This window comes from Lycium ferocissimum, chromosome 4, assembly GCF_029784015.1.
Source record: "Lycium ferocissimum isolate CSIRO_LF1 chromosome 4, AGI_CSIRO_Lferr_CH_V1, whole genome shotgun sequence".
In the NCBI taxonomy this organism is placed as follows: Eukaryota; Viridiplantae; Streptophyta; class Magnoliopsida; order Solanales; family Solanaceae; genus Lycium; species Lycium ferocissimum.
This window is the reverse complement of record NC_081345.1, coordinates 11,513,221-11,532,395: the sequence shown is the minus strand read 5'-3', so window position 1 is coordinate 11,532,395 and position 19,175 is coordinate 11,513,221. Positions and strand designations below refer to the sequence as shown.

The window sequence follows — 19,175 nt, the reverse complement described above, 5'->3', positions numbered from 1 at the left end:
TAAAATTACTATAAGGCATGAAAATATCATTCATGATTTTTTAAAATTCTGAAGGGGCATTTTTTAATCCAAATGGCATGACATTCCATTCGAGTTGCCCTATAGGGACATTAAAAGCAGTTTCATATTTATCTGCTTCCGCAATTTGAATTTGCCAATATCTCGATTTTAAATCAAATTTAGAAAATATAATAGCATTATGGAGTCGATCCAATAAATCCTTTTTATCAGGGATTGGGTATCGAATCCATTTCAGAACCTTATTAAGGGGTTTATAATTAATAACTAACCTACGAACTCCTCGTTCCTGCTCAGCATGCTTATTAACATAAAAGGTTGTACATGACCATGGAGATTTCGAAAATCGTATAAGACCTTTTTGTAAACGATAAGAAATCTCATTTTTGCATAATTCTAAATATTTAGAATTCATTTGACATGGCCTTACTTTAGTAGGAATATTTTCCCCAAAAAAGGTTTCTTCATATGGTAGAGAAACAATATGTTTTTTTCTTTCCCAAAAAGCATTAGGATGGTCACTACAAATTTATAATGAAAATTAATTTTTTATAAAATCTATTTTTTGCTATAATTTAGGATTTTGCAAAATTTCTTCAATTTGAAGAGTATAAAGTTCTTGTTTTAGAAAATTAATTTGTTGATGTTTATTCAACAACTTGTCTTTAATTTCATTTATGATCCTTGAAAATGGTTCAGTTATAAACCGAAATGTAACAGGTTTCTTGTCAAAAGTCCCTGCAATACTTGTATTATCCCATCTTTGAATAGGAAATATTTTTTGAAAAAATGGGGCTCCCAAAATAATTTAGTTAGAAATATCTTTTACTAATACAAAAGTTTCTGGTATACAGACTTTATCTTGACAAATATAAGCCTTAGGTAATTTAAAAGTAATACCCATTTTCTGCCCATTAGCAGATTTTAAACTATGGGTAGTTTTATGAAAATACTTTGAAGGAATTAATCCTTCTTGATTACAGCTTAAATCAGCTCAGCTATCAACAAGAGCAGTAAATTCCTTTTTGAAATTGTAATCAATTAAAAGAGTAATTTTTATGAAAAATTTTTGGGAAGTAATTATTTCCATAGTTGTAAGGAAATTTCCTCCTTGAGTTATTTGAGAAGTTTCTCCTTCCATGGTTGTTTCTACCATGGTGTTATGACCTGGGGTTTGTGATACGAATTTTCCTTTGCTCTCAATCTTAGAGATCCTTTCATCTAGGATTTTATTATGAAGCTTGAGCCCAGAAATTTCTTTGTTGAGATTTGAAATTTCTTGTTCCAAATCTTGGATTGTAGCAGGAGTGGATATGATATTTCTTCTTTCTTTAAGAAGTCTTCTAACTTCTGCCATGGTATATGGACCTTGTGAATCATGAATTTTGATACTAGTATGAATTTTTGGCTCCTTAGGTACTTCGCCAAGTTTATCAATAATTTGGGATCGAAGTTCTGGATCCTTAATGATTTTTAATAGATCCATGAGGTTATTACCATCTAAAACATTGATACTGGTTTCTTGAAACTGTGAAAAGAGATTATAAAACTCATCATCTTCTTTTCCCTTACTAGTACAGGGTTGTCCTATTTGGCAAGGAAGACATTCATCCTCTGAACTGGTTGAATCCAAACTTTCATTATCTAGAACTCTAATGTCTTCATTTGATGAAGAGTCCTCTGATTGACTTGATTCAACCTCAGAATTTTCTGGTTCTGAGTTTAACAAAATCTTGTATAAAGATTCTTTTAGGTCGTTATCAATGTCAAGGTTCTTGATTTTTTTCTTGACTTTGCAATTTTTATAGAAATGACCAACTCTACCACACTTATAACAGGCTTTTGAATTTTTGGATTTAACAAAATCCTTCCTCTTTTTGAATTCTTTTTTCCTCTTTGCTTTCTTTTGCAAGCACTTCTTTTTCCATTCTTGGAAATTCTTCTTATTCTTTTTGCGCCTATGAGGTGCCTTAGCCTGGGGAATATCCATCCCAAATTTTCCACAAAATTCTCCCAATTGTTGTCTTTCATTTAGACGATGTCTCTTAATTTGTTGATTTAGTCTAATTTCATTGCACAAGGCTAAACCTTCTTGCATACATGTGCCTATTAGTTTACCATAAGTATAATTACTATAATTTATACTCGTCTCCCATTTCCTGAGAGCTTTCCTTACTCTTTCTGCAAAAAGGGTTGGTAAACCATCTATAAACTTGGATTTCCAATGGTTATCATGACATTCGGGTAATTTCATAACCCGACAAAGGAATATATCCTTATACCATCTGAACGAAGTAAGAGTTTTACATCTCAAATTTTGAAGTAAAATTCTAATGGTCTCATTATTATCCGACCATCTTCCTGAAAAATGTTCAATAATATTAAGAACTAGTGTATAAACAGCAGTTGAAACATATTTCATCTCTTGGGTATTTTCATCAGGTTCCCTTTTGACCGCATTAAGGATATGTCCACGCTGGTCTTGGGTAAGATAATTAGCCCACCAGCCTTTTAATTGGTCAGTAAAACCTGCTATGATCATATCTGCGATGGTACGCTCATTATTCTTACTAACCTTACTGATTGTACTATACATCAACATTCTATGTATGGTACAATAGATTTGTCTTTCGCTATAACCATCTATGTTCCATTCATAGATTTCTTTACCGCTATAACTATTGGCAATAATATGTTCATTCTCCTCTAGTAAGACATCTTGAGGAGTAGGCCTAGGATAATAGTACATCCTTTGAACAGGTTTGTCAGCATAATATTCATCTATTTTATTAATATCTGCAGCAACCTGGGTCTTATAATCCATATTAGAAAAATGATCATCGTCCTCCGCTATTAAAGGACTAATATTTAAACCTTTAAATTTTTCATCAAGCATTTGCTCAAGTTCTGAAAAAGGTTTTAATTTAAAATCTTTGATTTCAGGTGGAGGCTATATACTTGAAGTAGTAACTTCCTCCTTTTTCCCTTTATTAAGGGTGGAACTCTGTAATATCTCTATTTGAGAAAATAGTTTATCAATTCTATCATGTAGTGAAAGAATTTGTTCACCCAAGATAGTTATGTAAATATTAGCATACTTTTCTTTGTTTAAGCATATTATTAAGATGCTTAACAGTTATTTGTAAAGTATCATTTTCAAATAATTTTGAAAATGTTGCAAAATGAAGAGTTTTATCATCTTTACTTATTTGAAAAGATTGTTGTGGAGGAAATACTGCACTAACCACTTCTCCAGTAGTTAGTTCATACTTACGTTCCAAAACAGAAATATAATTGTCAACATATTTGTGTATAAACCAAGGAACAAAGAATATGATCTGATTAATATGAGAAAGATCTTTATAAAATTCATTTTGAAAATCTGTTGTTTCGCTATTAGTAAAACCTGCGAAAAACCATTTTCTAAATAGCTCCCATTTGGGTGTATAAAATTCTTTGCTAATTTCCAATCTTGCGGGTGATCCCCGACTAAAATCAATTTTTTGATCTAAATCCATCAAAAATCATTAAATTCCATATCAGACGCAGTCAATTCTATGTCTGGAATAATAGTAGCAATATTATCTTTGTCGATCTTAAGACCACTAACTCTATTAGAATCAGTTTCTCTAATTTGAGAAGTAGAAGCTCTAGATGGAGACTTGACAATATAATCAACTGGTGAAATATAAGAATGACATGAAGAATTTGATCTAGTTAATCTAGATCTACTGCTGATACTATGACTTTCAGCTTTATCTAATAAAGATGGAGGTTCATAAAATCTTAATTTAATAGTCCCATTCGGGGTTTGCTCAATTTCAGAAATATCAGTATTTATATTATTTTGAGGAGGTGCAGCTCCTTCTATGACCCACTCTTTGGGAAAATCAATTTCATCCCATTTGATAGGTCTTCTAGTAACTACTTTGGATTTACCAAAATTAGTTTCTATCAAAATAGTTTCATTTTTAAAATCCGTGATTTTACACATAGTATTCATAGTATATAATGGTTTAAAATATATTCTATAACAAATACATATAACCTCTGTACCTGGCATATAATCATAACCTTGTAATTTAATGCTTAATATTAAAGCATCTAAAGAATTATCATCCTGTAATGATACCTGCAAGTTAGGATAAGCATTAAAATATACAGGACCATAAGCCAAACTAGTTACTGTCCCTATAAGGGATTTTTTCCAATTTCTATTTCTTCCATCTCTTAACGCTGCTATAAAACTACATTTTTGCTAGTAGCAGGATAAAAATGTTGAAATTCTTCAGATCCTAAAGATGAAAGGACGATTTCATAATTCATGTGGTATTTATAAGTAACAGTAGCATATGATGCTTGATCAAAATACTTTTGCATTATTTGCCAAGGTTCATTTCTCCATTGATGTATACTATATATACTTATATAACTTATATATATGTGTTTAAGTTATATGTATACTATATATAGTTGTAACTTATATATATATATATATATATATATATATATATATATATATATATATATATATATATATATATGTTTAAGTTATATGTATTATATGTTTAAAAAAAAAAATTGACCGGTTTACCGGTTTTAATCGGTCCTGTTCCGGTTTATTGGTTTATCGGTCCCAAAAATGCAAAACCGGACAGGTAATAAATTACCAGGAAAACTTAGGTGGATAACCGGTCCGGTTACCGGTTTGAACCGGTCAAACCGGACCGGTTTCCAGGCTTACCATACTCTTTGCAGTTAATGACTGGCTCAATTTGTTCACAATGAAATAAGTAGAAGTATATTTTTATTCTATATTTTATTTTGAATAAAATAATATATGCAATCAATTTCTGCAAGATTAATCTTAATATTTATCAACCAAATGCTCTATTAATTGTATAAAATTAATTTTCTTATACGACTAACTATATATTATTTAATGCAAAATATTATTGAGATCATTTTGTTAATTTAGCCAACCAAATGACCTCTCATTGTGGAATAGATCTCATGTTTTAGAAGAATTAACTTAAACCTTCATTCACCCAATCACTTAAACCAAAAATATTATTTTTTTTAGATTGACTAAAAAGAAAAGATATTGACTAAAAATAAAAGATTGTCACTTTTTTTTTAGACAAAAACGGATAAATTTCATTGATGATTAGCTGTCCACATTACAAAGAAGCGTACAAATTAAGGACGCTAAATTACAAAAGCAAACTACTTTTACACCTAAACACAAACCCTAAAATACAGAAAATTAAACATGTAACCCCTAAAAATAGTAAAATTAAACATCCAACCCTAAACTTCTTCAAGAGCTGGTAAACTTAGTAACCGCCTTAGTTCCTTCAAAAATAGCATGTTTAGCCAACTCACCAGGAAGTACAAGTCTCACAGAAGTCTGAATTTCCTAGAAGTAATAGTAGGCTTTTTATGGTACCTAGCAAGTCTAGAAGATTCCTGAGCAAGTTTCTCAAATATATCATTTATAAAACTGTTCATAATCCCCATAGCTTTGCTTGAAATCCCTATATCTAGATGAACTTGCTTTAACACCATGAAGATATAGATCTTGTATGTTTCAACTGATTTCTTCTCTCTCTTCTTCTTTTTGTCACCGGCTCCAGCACCGGCGGCGTCTTTTGAGAGGTTTTTGCCGGCTTTTGGTTTTTTCTCAGTCGGAGCTTTCTCGGCGGGTTTCTTCTCTGCTTTTGGTGAAATTAGTGAAAGTAGGCTAGGTTTGTGAGGAGATAGAGTTTAGGTTTGTAAGGAGATAGAGTGTCACATAAATTGAAATAGGGAAAGTGAACTTTTGGTTAGTTCCTAGTAATCTTCATCCCCTCCTCCACTCGTTACAATGGCTTAAATGTTGAGCTAATTCCCTAGACGGTCACCCAAGTTTGGAAAATTGTCTACAAATATTACTTTTGTTTTTTTGAGGACAACAAAGTCACTTAACTATCACTATTTTTCTCAAAATATACTAAACACCTCAAAAGCCTCCTCCTCTCCTAGTTGGGATGTCATGTCATTAAAGTCAATTCTTTTATAATAAATATATTTAACTCATAACACGCATTTAATCAAACTCATATTTTATACCCAATCAAATATGACCCGATTAAAAGCGGTAAAGGAATCAAACCATATTTTATATTAAGTCACTTTTTCAAATCTTTTTTTTTTTTTTTTTTTTTTTTTGTATCTCAATTCAAATATATTATACTATGGCGTTATTTAACCATTGTTTAATTCATCTGGTATGCTATTGCTGGTCAATATGCTATATTCAAAAGAGTGCTGTTGAGATACATTATCATGCAACAACGACTTTGTAAGAGTCTAAAAATCGTGAAATGAAATAACAAGGTAACGAAGATATATTAAAGCTTAATGAGAAAAGACATCATTTAACCCCTGAACTTGGCATGAAAACTCAGTTTGGAAACTAAACTTAACTTCTATTTATTTACCCCCCTTAACAACTTACGATTTAATTATCTTCCCCTCTAGTGGCCCAGACCAGTTGAGGGCTGGGTAGTGTTAGACACGCGCGAGCTAATTGGTCCACGTCATTTATTAATTCCCCAACTTATTTTTACCCGTTCCCACATAAAACCCGACCCAGCCCCAATTAACCCGACCCACCCCCAATTAAAATTACCCATCCCAAACAAAAACCCAACCACGGTTCCAATCGTCACTTTTCCCCTTTCCACTACACAACCAAACCTCCACAAACCGATCATTGCAAAGTTAAAATTTAATCTTGTCGTTTCGAGTGATATCAAGATTAGTTAGCCACAAAGGTACACGATTCTTGTTGTTCTCGTTAGGGTTTGTCTAGATTTCGATTTCTCGTTGCAAAAAATTAATCTTTAACTTCGTTTTCTTTTTTTTTCTTTTTTTTTTTTTGGTGTCAATGGTAACGAATCTTGTAATTTTTCATTTGTTTTCAATTTTAGGTTTTGTGAAGAAAATGGACGATGTGTTTGTGACTCGAGGTTTAACCACGGGAGGTAATTTAAAAAACCCCTCGTATTAAGTATGTTGGAGGTAGTGTGACAGATTATTTTGATGTTGATCTTGATAAATTCTCTTATTTTGAGCTTGTTTACTATGTTAAAGAAATCGGTTATAATGTTTCATCTTGTGTGTGTATATATTAGACCACCTAAATGTCGATTTGTAGTAGAAGTTAAAAGTGATAGGGACATTATTGGTATTGCACCTCAATTAAAAAACGGAGATATTGTTGTAATTTTTCTGACTCATCTTGTTGAGGAACCTATTGTGGTCCCCCCGCTCTTCCACCTATTACCCCCGTGGGTGGGGAATCTTTTTCGCTTTTGATAACCCCACATGCGAAGATATAAATGAAAAGGTAGGGGCGAGGTGAGGGTAGTCAAACATTTGGGGGTAGTGAAGGCTTAGGGTTTGAAGAGGTGGCCGGGTCTTGATGAACCCTTGGGTGGGCCTTCACTGCCATCACGTGTACTACTACTTCCGCAGCCTAATGATGATGATGATTCCGACTTAGAAAGCGAGAGTGAATCGAGAGTCCGACAATGTAGTGGTAGAGGAAGGTGAAGAAGAAGAATTTGATAGTGATGTTCATGAGGAGGATAGGAATCTAAGGAAAGATAGGGTGGCTCTAAAGTCAAAAAAGAAGAAAGATAAGGCTAAGAGATCCGAAGGGATAGATTTAGGGCCAAAGGGTGTAGATATGGGACATGATGAATATTTATCTAGAAGTAAGAGTACTTTTGAAGGAAAATTGGGTGGGGATGAGCCATTTTATGACTCGGATGAACCCGTTAGTTTTGAAATAGTAGACCGATGATGAAGCCGATGACGAAGGTGTGGTTGAAAAGCCTACAAAAAAGTCAAGGAGACCAAAAAGAATTAGAAATAGGGTTATTTTTGATCCCGAGTGTAAAGAAATAGTTTGGGAGATCGGTCTTGCATTTGAAAGTGCTAAGCGCTTTAGGAAAGCACTTACTAGGTATGCGGTTCAAGAACATGTAGAGTTGGATAAATATGTCAATGAACCAACTAGGGTGAGGGTAAAGTGCACCGGTCGTCCATGGTTATTGTTTGCCGATTACATTCTAGAACAAATGATTTTGTTGTGAAGAATTATAATCCGCTCACAAGTGCAATGGCACAACAAAGAACAAGTTGGTAAATTCTTTGTATATTTCGTAAAGGTACAAGGATAGAATTATTTCGAACCTAGCATTAGAATTTTTGAGCTTCAAAATTTGGTAAGAAAGGAATCGAGGTGTATATTGGTAGGACTGTGGCAAGGAAAGCCAGAAGCATTATTTTGCAACAAATCATGGGTGACAATGTAAAGGATTTCAAAAGAATTTTGGATTATAGGGATGAGCTTTTAAGGACTAATCCAGGTAGCACATGTGTGATTAGGCAGAGTGAAGAAACTTTTGAAGGTGGAATCAAAAGGTTTCAGTCCTTTTATATATGTTTTGATGCCATGAAGAAGGCATTCAAGGCTGGTTGTAGGAGAGCAATTGGGTTGGATGGGTGTTTTTTAAAAGGTGTTAGTAAAGGGCAATTGCTTGTGGTCGTTTGTAAGGATGGGAACAACCAAGATGCTACCACCGGCTTGGGCAGTTGTTGAAGTTGAGAATACTTTTACTGAGATGGTTTGTCAACATTCTAAGGCATGATCTTGAGCTTGGAGATGGGACCGATTTGACAACTCTTTCGATATGCAAAAGGTAATGTATTCTTGGTTATTGATTTCTCGAATTTTTTTCATTCTCTTTAACTTATGTCGCTCTCGTCACCTAATATTTTTTTACATGTTATTGTAGGGTCCGGATATAGCCATTAAGGATCTGTTGCCAAACGCAGAACAAAGAATGTGTGCAAGACATGTGCTTGCCAATTTTTCCAAAAAATGGAAAGGCATAGAGATTAGAAACTTCTGGAGATGTGCTAAGTCCACATATGAGCAGGAGTTGCAAAAAAATTTGGATCATATGGAGAAGTTAGGTGATGGAATAAATGGAGATTTGTTGTATTACAACATAGATAGGTGGTCCAAGGTCTACTTTAAATACCTCAGTTGTTGTGATAGTGTTGACAACAACATGGCCGAGAGTTTTAATTCCTGGATTTTGGGGCCAAGGCACAAGACCATTATCACAATGCTTGAGGAAATTAGAGTCAAAATGATGAGAAGGGTAGGACAACTAAGAGAGTTTTCTGAGACTTGGATAACAAACATCAGCCCAATGGCTTTGAAGGTATTGCAAGAGAACACATCAAAGTCAATGAAGTGTACTCTTGAATGGAATGGTGAATATGGCTTTGAGGTCAAGGATGGGGTAATAAATTCATAGTAAATCTGAAAGAATACTTGCACTTGTAGATCTTGATGCCGAAAGGTATTCCCGCCGTCATGCCATAGCCGCACTTCATTTCAAAATTGGAACCTATTGACTATGTTGCACATTGGTACACTAAGGACACTTACCTCAAAACATACAACTCATTCATTCAACCTGTTACTAATATGGCAATGTGGCCAAAGACAACCAATCCTCCTGTCCTCCCACCTGAGATTAAAAAGCTGCCAGGTAGGCCAAGGAAGTGTAGAAGAAAGGAGCAGACAGAAAACAAGACAGGGAAGCTGTCAAAAAGAGGTGTTGAGATGACCTGCAGCTTGTGCCATGCAAAGGGTCACAATAAGAAGGGTTGTCCTATGAATCCACAATCTGTGAGAGGCAGAGGAAGGGCAAGGGGGAGAGGGACAAGTACTAGTTCAACAAGGTCAAGTGTTGGTTCTTCTACAGTACCAAGTAATTCCCAACCAAGTAGAGAAGGAAGACCAAGAGGTTCTACCAAACAGGTAAAAACTCTCCTTGTTATTTACTACTTGATTAAATATTACAGCTTACATTGACTCTAACTACTAAAATATGAATTAGGCCATGGGCCGCCGTAAAGATTTCAACTGAAGGGGTACAGACAAGCCATCTACATCACAGTATTACTTAGCTTGTTAAATTACCACTTAATCAATTTTACAATTCTAAGTGTTTGACACCTTAAATGTGACTTAGGCTTCGATGCAAGTGCATCGCATCGGGAAGAGGGCACCTTTAAGAGGCCAAGAGTTGTGGGAATGGGAGTGCTTGACCCAAAGTGGTTTCAAAATTGTCAATGTAAGTTTGCAACCTCATTAACCATTTACCGTAAACAATCTAGCCTAATGGAGATCTATTTAGCCTAATGGATATCTATTTTGCTAATGCACGGAATGGCAAATCGACTCCAACCATGCCTATGAATTCAAGAAGAGTCACCGGTAGTCTTGGACAACACAAACCAAGACCAGGAGGACAAAAATGGAAAAGTAGTCCACCTATGACACAACAAGGTCTTCAACAAATGAGTGGACAAAAAGAATGAGAACAAGGGCCAAAGCTGCTCGAGTTGAACTCTTTAAGTCAAACGAGTTCATCACCGCCTTAAATGAAATGGAAGGGATCGTTGCATTTTATGTCTTTGCATCGATCGTTATGAAGTTGGCATTTTAATGTTGTTTTAGTAAAACAATTATGGTAGATGATGTACATTTGTCAAACAAATATGCACTTAGGCTTTATCAATTTTGAAGTCGTGATGCAATTTTGCCCTCGTAGTGACATTCTATTGTTGGAATATTAAAGTATTGTGATCGCAATTTTGCCCCGTATTGACATTCGTTTCTTGCAATATTGTCCGTGACTCGCAATTTTGCTATATATTTCCGGTTTTCCGGCATTTCGGTTTCTGGTGTTGTGCATGACATTAAATGCATAGAGAAGTTATCCTTGTGGCGAAAGCACGTTTCATTGTACTTCCATTACATTTGTTCAAACAAGGGGGAGTGAGTAGATTCATTTCTCCTCCACCAAGAGCTAATCTAATAAATAATTAATCAAGTAGAAGGAGCCCAAACAATAAGCATTCAAGGATACAAAGAATATAAGAAACGATATGAGAATGACAGCATAACTAAACATTTGCCTAGTACTTTTTAGTTAAACACAACTAAAAAGTGACAGCATAACTAAACATAACTAAACATAATCAATGTATTAAGTTTTCCTAATACTAATAACCGACAATACAAAGAATATAAGAAACGATATGAGAATGACAGTGCATAACTAAACATAACTAAAAGTTGGACTTTTTAGTTAAACACAACTAAAAGTCTCATTTAATCGCATAACTAAACATAACTAGGATCGTTTCCCAACTTTTTTTAGTTAAACACAACTAAAAGTCTCGACCCGGTGATAACTAAACATAACTAAACATAATCAATGTATTAAGTTTTCCTAATACTAATAAACCATACAATACAAAGCAATATAAGAAACGATATGAGAACAGAGACAGGCATAACTAAACATAATGCGGTTTTGTACTTTTAGTTAAACACAACTAAAAGCCATTTCAGATAACTAAACATAACTAAAAGTTCTCTTTCTCCGGCAGACTTTTAGTTAAACACAACTAAAAGTCTGCCGGATAAGATAACTAAATATAACTAAAACGCCCTCCAAGATATTCATTTTGCATTTCTAAGAAAGTATGCCTCGATCGAGCTTGCATTTTAATCTTCTTATGCAGATATTGTTCCAACTCACATGCTTAATCTCAGTTTACAAATTAACAACAATTAACATAAGTATGAATTCAGCTTGAGACAAGCAACCCAAGCGATATGTCCAACTTAACGGAATATGTAGTGACATTCTATTGTTGGAATATTAACATTTGGGATCACAATTTTGCCTCGTATAACACTAAATGCGTAAGAAATGATTTGAGCGTTGTTTACACATTTCAAGAAGTGTACGTTGAGCAAGCTGTACACATTTGAGCAAATAAAAACGCATTGAATGGATGCAAGTAAATGCATTATACAGATTTGGACAACCAAACACATTGAATCCGAGTTAGTAAATGATGGTAGTTGGTACTTGGAGTGATGGTCAAAACCAATGAATCCGAGACATCATTAAGTACTTGATCACACTAACACTATAACTAACTCAACTCAACTATAAATAGGCCTTCTTTCCATTTCACTTTCACTCAACTCAAATAACTCTTAACACATATAGTGACATTAAAGAGGAAGTGCCTTCATCTAAGATGGATGAAATGGAAATGGCCGCATGTTTTGACAAAGAATTGACGAAATCGTACGTCGAAAAAAAAGACGATTTCGTAAGTCTTGTCGTATTATATATTTTCAATTGTTCTTTTACCTCTTTTGGTAATAACATGTTTTTTTTTTTTTGCTGCATCCTTCCAATCGACATACCGGAATTTCTTCCAAACACCGACAAGGACGCCGTTGTTCATTACGACGATCATGAGTATAATATGAAATACAAGGTTGGCGTATACACGCGCCTCGCTCAAGGTTGGAAAGCCTTCATTGATTTCGGATTAGGGATAGGAGATGTGTTGTGTTTTAAGGCATGTTTAGATGAGAACCGCATATCGTTTTTTGTTCATGTAAAGGAGGATCCGGAGATAGTAATGATAGATTAGGTCTCCGATTCTCTATTTAAAGTAATTTATAAAATTTCTCGACTTATGCTATCATTTTCAAGGTAATATTTTCCATAACAACAAAATTCTTCAACAAGAGCATAAAGTTCTTCCATGACATTTACATTACAACAAGACCATAAATTTCTTACATTACCTACTACGCGATTACAACATACAACAACATAAATTCAGTTGATTAACGAAGCCGCCAAAAAGCCAATAAATATTCCCCACGAAATCAAAAGCAACATCCTTGTATTTGCAAGTTTCTCCTCCAAGTTTAGAACTTTTTTCAAGTCAAATTGCTGTTTACTCTTCAAGCCAATTAATTCCTCCTTCATTTTGTTAACTTCATTTAGATGTCTAGCCTCAATGGCAATTAATTCTTCTTGCAATTTGTCCCTTTCGATCTTGACCGCATCTAACAACGACGTCAAACTTTGAACATTATTCCACCGCATCTCAGAAACAATTCATCTTCCCATTTCCAAAATCCACAAGAATTGCCCTTAGGCCTCGGACATTTGTAGAATTTCCGTCCGGGATTACTAGGAGTCGATGAAGTGAGGTGTTTTGCAATGGTGCCACAATTACATTTTACGTGAGATGAACAACTACCTTGAGACATTTATGAACCCACAAAATTTTCGAATTAGAACAAGAGTGATTATGGACAGAAATTTGGAGGAGAAATTTGATGGAGAAATTTCGTGGAGGAAGAATACATATATGAAGGAGCAATGGTGTGAGCAAGAGGAATTTCATGAATGGGGGAAAAAAAAAAATGGGGCTGATTGAAGGTGATGAAGATGAAGATGAAGTTGAACTTAGGGTTCTAAAGGGTGGTGGGTCGGGTTGGGATTAAAAAGGGGGAACGAATTATAATCGTTCCCCAGTCGATTTGTATTAAAAAAAAAAAAAAAAAAACGTTAACAAAAATTAATTAACGCGCGGGTGAGGCGTCATTAAACACGCGCCTGTGTCCGGGCCACTAGAGGGGGAAGATAATTAAATCGTAAGTTGTTAAGGGGGGTAAATAAATAGAAGTTAAGTTTAGTTTCCAAACTGAGTTTTCATGCCAAGTTCAGGGGTTAAATGATGTCTTTTCTCAAGCTTAATCTTCAAGTTTTGGCTTTATAAACCATGTCTTAAGTTAGCAAGTTGGCTATTAGTTATATCAAATCAAAGACATCACTTTGTTGGGCTTTCAATTAAAATTAAAATTTAAGTAGTCTTGTCTTTCTATTCAAATTCAAATATGTTAAATATTATATTTTTTTCACATTAAACGATATATTCTTTTCACATTAAATGAAATTACATAGATAACTCAAATATTACTTTTGTATAAGTTTAACTTTTAAAAATCTAAATTGAATCTTAGATATGTGTATGTAATTTTTTGGTATTTCCATCATCCACTCTTGATGGCCACAATCCTCTTTTATCGATGTTTATAAACCTTCTTCGAGTTATGCAGTAGTTTGTTGGAAAAAATGACTTTATGCTAGTGCACAACTCAATAATGAGGCAATGAAGAAATGTCATGATAAGCTAGATATGATATAACTCAAATATCAATAGACGATTCTTATAAGTCTCGCATTGAGTCTTCTTAGTTATGTATACTTTGTAACAATTGAGTTAGCTGCTTATGCATACTAATTTGTAACAATTGAGTTAGCTGAAGAAGTGTTTTATGTATGCAAAGATAATTTCTCGATGGTATGGAAACAAAAATATCAAAAAATTACACACTAACTTTATCGCCTAAAATATAAGATTCAATTAGATTTTCTAAAAGTTAAGCTTATACGAAAGTGATCTTAGTGTTATCTGTGTAATTCCATTTTAATGTGGAAAGAATATGTCATTTAAAGGTGGAAAAAATATGATATTCATAAATATTTGATTTGAATAGAAAGATAAAACTATTTAAATTTTAATTTAAATAGAAAGATAATATATTTGAATTGAGATTACTAAATTTTAGATTTGGAAAAATGGCTTAATAGAAAGTATGGTTTAATTCCTTTGCCGCATAATATTTGAATTGAGATTACTAAATTTTAGATTTGCAAAAAAATGGCTTAATAGAAAGTATGGTTTAATTCCTTTGCCGTTTTTTAACGGGTATATTTGATTGGGTATAAATTATGAATTTAGTTAAATGAGTTTGATGAGTTAAATATTTATATATTTTTTATTTTTTTTATAAAGGGGGCTTTAATGAGATGGCATACCAACTAGGAGAGAATGAGGTTTTTGAGGTGTTTAGTATATTTTGGAAAAAATAGTGATTGTTGAGTGACTTTATTGTTCTAAAAGAAACAAAAGTAATATTTGTATGCAATTCCCCATATTTGGGCGATGGAATTAACTCCTTAAATATTTAACACTGGCTAAATATCCTTAAAAAGTACTTTGGTATTGAATTCAAAGGGCAATAAAGATATTAATAGGGGTGTATATGGACCGAGTTGGTTCAGATTATTCAAATACCAAACCAAACCATTTGTATTGGGTTTTTAAATCTATAAACCAAACCAAACTAATAAAAGTCGGGTTTTTCAATATCGGGTTTTCTCGGGTTTTTCATTGTATTTAATGAAAAGCACCATACAACAACATCTGCTTGATAATTTGCAAACTTTCCTCTCAAAACTACTTTCTTTAGATACAGAATATCCATATCAAAACATTTTTTAAATCATTCAGATCATTTGGATTAATATAATATCATGATATATAATAAACTTGAAGCAAAAAAACTTGGCCAGCGGCCTTGTGAAGATTCAAAAAGTAACTACATTTATATGAGCTCTCTGCAACTACCCCCAAGAACTCAACATTTGGCCAAAACACCTTCTCAAAGTGCAAAAAAATCTTGTTCTCAATCTCTACACCTAGTTCATTGATGGCAGTCTCCTTCCATTCAGGTAATCTGGATTCAAACTTGATCTGATTCGATTTTAAAACACCAAGAGGAACAGCAATAACTGGAGCCTTGCAAGGTTGCTGATTTGAGAGGAAAGAGAAGAGGGAAAAAAATGTAAAATGAGAAAGGGAAGAGGGTTTCTGATTTTAGGAAAAAATGTATTGTAGCTGTAGGGTTTCTTTTGTTACATTACATATGTTTTCATTTCCTTTTCATTAAGTTTCTTATGGGGCTTTCTGTGTATTCTTTATTGGGACAACTACGTATATATACATCTTAAGGAGAAATATTTACGAAACGTGACTATAGTTTTATATTTACAAAACATAACATTACAAGCCCTATACAAAATATGCTTTTTTTTAAAAAAAATATTTTTTTATTTTCGCTCAAAAATTTATGTATGAAAGTTGTATGAAATGTGTATATCTCGCTCAAGGCTTAAAAAGTTTGCTCAAAATTTAGTGTATGAAAAATGTATGAAATGTGTATATCTCATTCAAGGCTTAAAAAATCCGCTCAAAATTGTGTGTATGAAAACAATATGAAATTTGTATCTTGCTCAAGTCTTAAAATTTCGCTCACATTTTCGTGTATAAAGTTCATGTTAGATTTCTGTAAAATTAATACAACAACAACAACATTGTATACAACTTTGATACAACATTCAAGACTTAAAATAATCGCTCAAATTTTTGTGTATGAAATGTGTATATCTTGCTCAAGGCTTAAAAAGTTCGCTCAAATTTTATATATGAAGGACGTATGACATGTGTATATCTCGATCAAGGCTTAAACATTACGATCAAAATTTTATGCATGAGAATGGTATGAAATGTGTATATCTCGCTCAAGACATAGAATTTCATTTACATTTTTTGTATATAAAGTTCATATTAGGTTTCTGGAAAATTAATACAACTACAATAACATTGTAACAACTTTCATATAATATTCAAGGCTTAAAATTTTTGCTCACAATTTTGTGTATGAAAATTATATTAAAAATTTCGCTCACACATACACATTTGATACATTTTTCATACAACTTTCATTGAGGTAATTTTTTAAGTCTTTGAGCAAAAAAAATATATAGATAAAAATTAATTTTTTTTATAAATATATATTTTCTGGGAAAAAAAATATGAAAATCCGTTATGTTTCGTAATATATAGTTATGTTTGGTAAATAAGGAAAACTATCGTCAAGTTTGATAAATTTCTCCTTAACATGTATATATACGTAATTTTTCCTTCTTTATATGAGTTTCAAATATGGACCATTTCACAAAATTAAGTCCAAATCTGAATGTAAAAATACATAAATTATGAAAAAATTTAAGAAAATATTAATAAATTACATTCTATTAAATATTATTATGTATAAAATAATTTAAAAGGAGCATACATAAAATCGGGTCGTTTTGGGCTCGGTTTGACTTTTTTTAGTTAAAATCAAACCAATCCTTAACATGTATATATATGTAATTTTTCCTTCTTTATATGGGTTTCAAATATGGACCATTTTACAAAATTAAGTCCAAATCTGAATGTAAAAATACATAAATTATGAAAAAATTTAAGAAAATATTAATAAATTACATTCTATTAAATATTTTTATGTATAAAATAATTTAAAAGTAGCATACATATAATCGGGTCGGTTTGGGCTCGGTTTGACTTTTTTTAGTTAAAATCAAACCAACCTTATAATGGTCGGATTTTTTTTTTTTCCAACACCAAACCCAATCACTAGTCAAATTTTTTTTTATCGATTTGATTCGGTTTGTTGATTTGGTGCGGTTTATCTATTTGGAACCCGACGTGAATCGAACACGCAACCATTTGATCCGCCACGGATCCGAAGTTGTTAGTTGTGGATCTCACTAATTTTTTTATCTAGGCTTGCTATTATTAGATTTTCGTTGTTAGATTGCTTTGCTAAAAGTTTAACTTTCTTTGCTGCCAACCCCCCGCCAACCCACCCTTTAGTCAACACTCTTGTCTTTGTCTCTCTTGCCATTGTATATTATTTTCCCCTTTGTTGTACAACTATTGTTTTTGCTTTAATTGCTTCTTAATCATTGTCCATTACAATAAAACCAATATTAATGGGGTTAATGTATTCGTACAATTATTAATTCCAATTGATCTTATGTGTTAAAGATAAGTGGCCTGAGCATTGAAAATTAGTGGGACAGAACTTTGCTAAATATCAAAAGTTGAGCCAAGTGGAGAAAGAAAAACCCAAAAGGTGGTTGCAATTAGCCCGCCTCTACTAGAATTAAACAAAATTTTAATCTAGTTCAAGCTAGCTCTTTCCCTTTCTTTATTTTTTATTTTTTTTTTAAAAACAAATTATCTATTAAAAATCAAATTCTAAAGGATTAAATTAGAAAATAAAAAATAAAAATCGAACTTCAATTGACAAAGAAATGAATATCAATCTTTTCACTTTCGAATAAGAAATTTTTTACGCGGATTTATGTTTTCAAATATAGACACGATTCTATACTTGAATTTTGATGTGATCAAATATACGTCAAGATTATAGAAATAATTAAACTTTAAATTTCTCATTTCATTCTTAATGAGATAATTTATAACCACACAGTTATCTATGGATATTTTAGAACACAAGTTTCAAAAGTCTCTAATTCTTTCTTAAATTTCATGCCTAGAAAAAAGACATCATTTAAATTGGGACAGATAGAGTACAGTTAAACCTCTCTATAATTGTCATTCGTTATAACATCATTTCACTATAACGATTTGATTTTCTCCAAAACCAATTTTTCATGTTATATTTTACTTCTCTATAACAACATTTTATCTATAACGGCATTGACATTCATTGTATCGGCACACTCTTTTTAAATAACCTCTCTAAAACAGTCATACTCACATAGTGTGTAATAATATTTTAGAGAAAAAAAATCGTCAATTTAAGCGTTATATTATCATTAAGAGACTGAAATTTACGAAACAACTTACAATTGTAGAATTCTTACGTCAAACTTGAAATATTTAAATTTTCAATTAATTTTTAATGCATATGTTCGTTAGATTTAATTCTTTATGGGTACGGTACAACTAGTTATGGATTTATTACTAATATATTAGTCTTTTCAATTTTTAATTAATCAAATATGAAAATCAATTGAGATTTAAAATTAACAAGTATTTTTTTCATTTATAACATAAAAAGTATAGAAAAATATTTTTTTCGTACTTTTGTTTAAAGCAGCTAAATAAGATATAAACATCAAAATGACATGATACATACATATCAACACCTCACTATAGCAGTCATGAAATTTTCAGACAAACGCTGTCATTATAGAGATGTTTTGACTGTATTAGATTATATAAGTAAAATATTAGAAGAGCCTTTTTTCAATTACAATTCAACATTTTTGTAATTAGTACATAAGATTTATAACTTATAGATTCAGTATATCATTTTATTTTCATAGTATATATAATTTGTACATAAATTTTCACTATAGGTTGTTCGTTTAATAATAAAACTATTAAAGCATGGAAACAAAGTGTTAGAACCCCCAGGACCTCTCAATTGAAGCTAAAATTGCATATGATCTTTCCATGTGTTTAGATCA

General features: G+C 32.4%; 1 pseudogene; it reads right to left on the bottom strand.

The window, feature by feature from the left end:
- Nucleotides 1-5,149: 5,149 nt before the first annotated feature.
- On the bottom strand, nucleotides 5,150-6,054 carry LOC132053742 (histone H2B.3-like; annotated as a pseudogene).
- Between the last annotated feature and the right edge of the window lie 13,121 nt (nucleotides 6,055-19,175).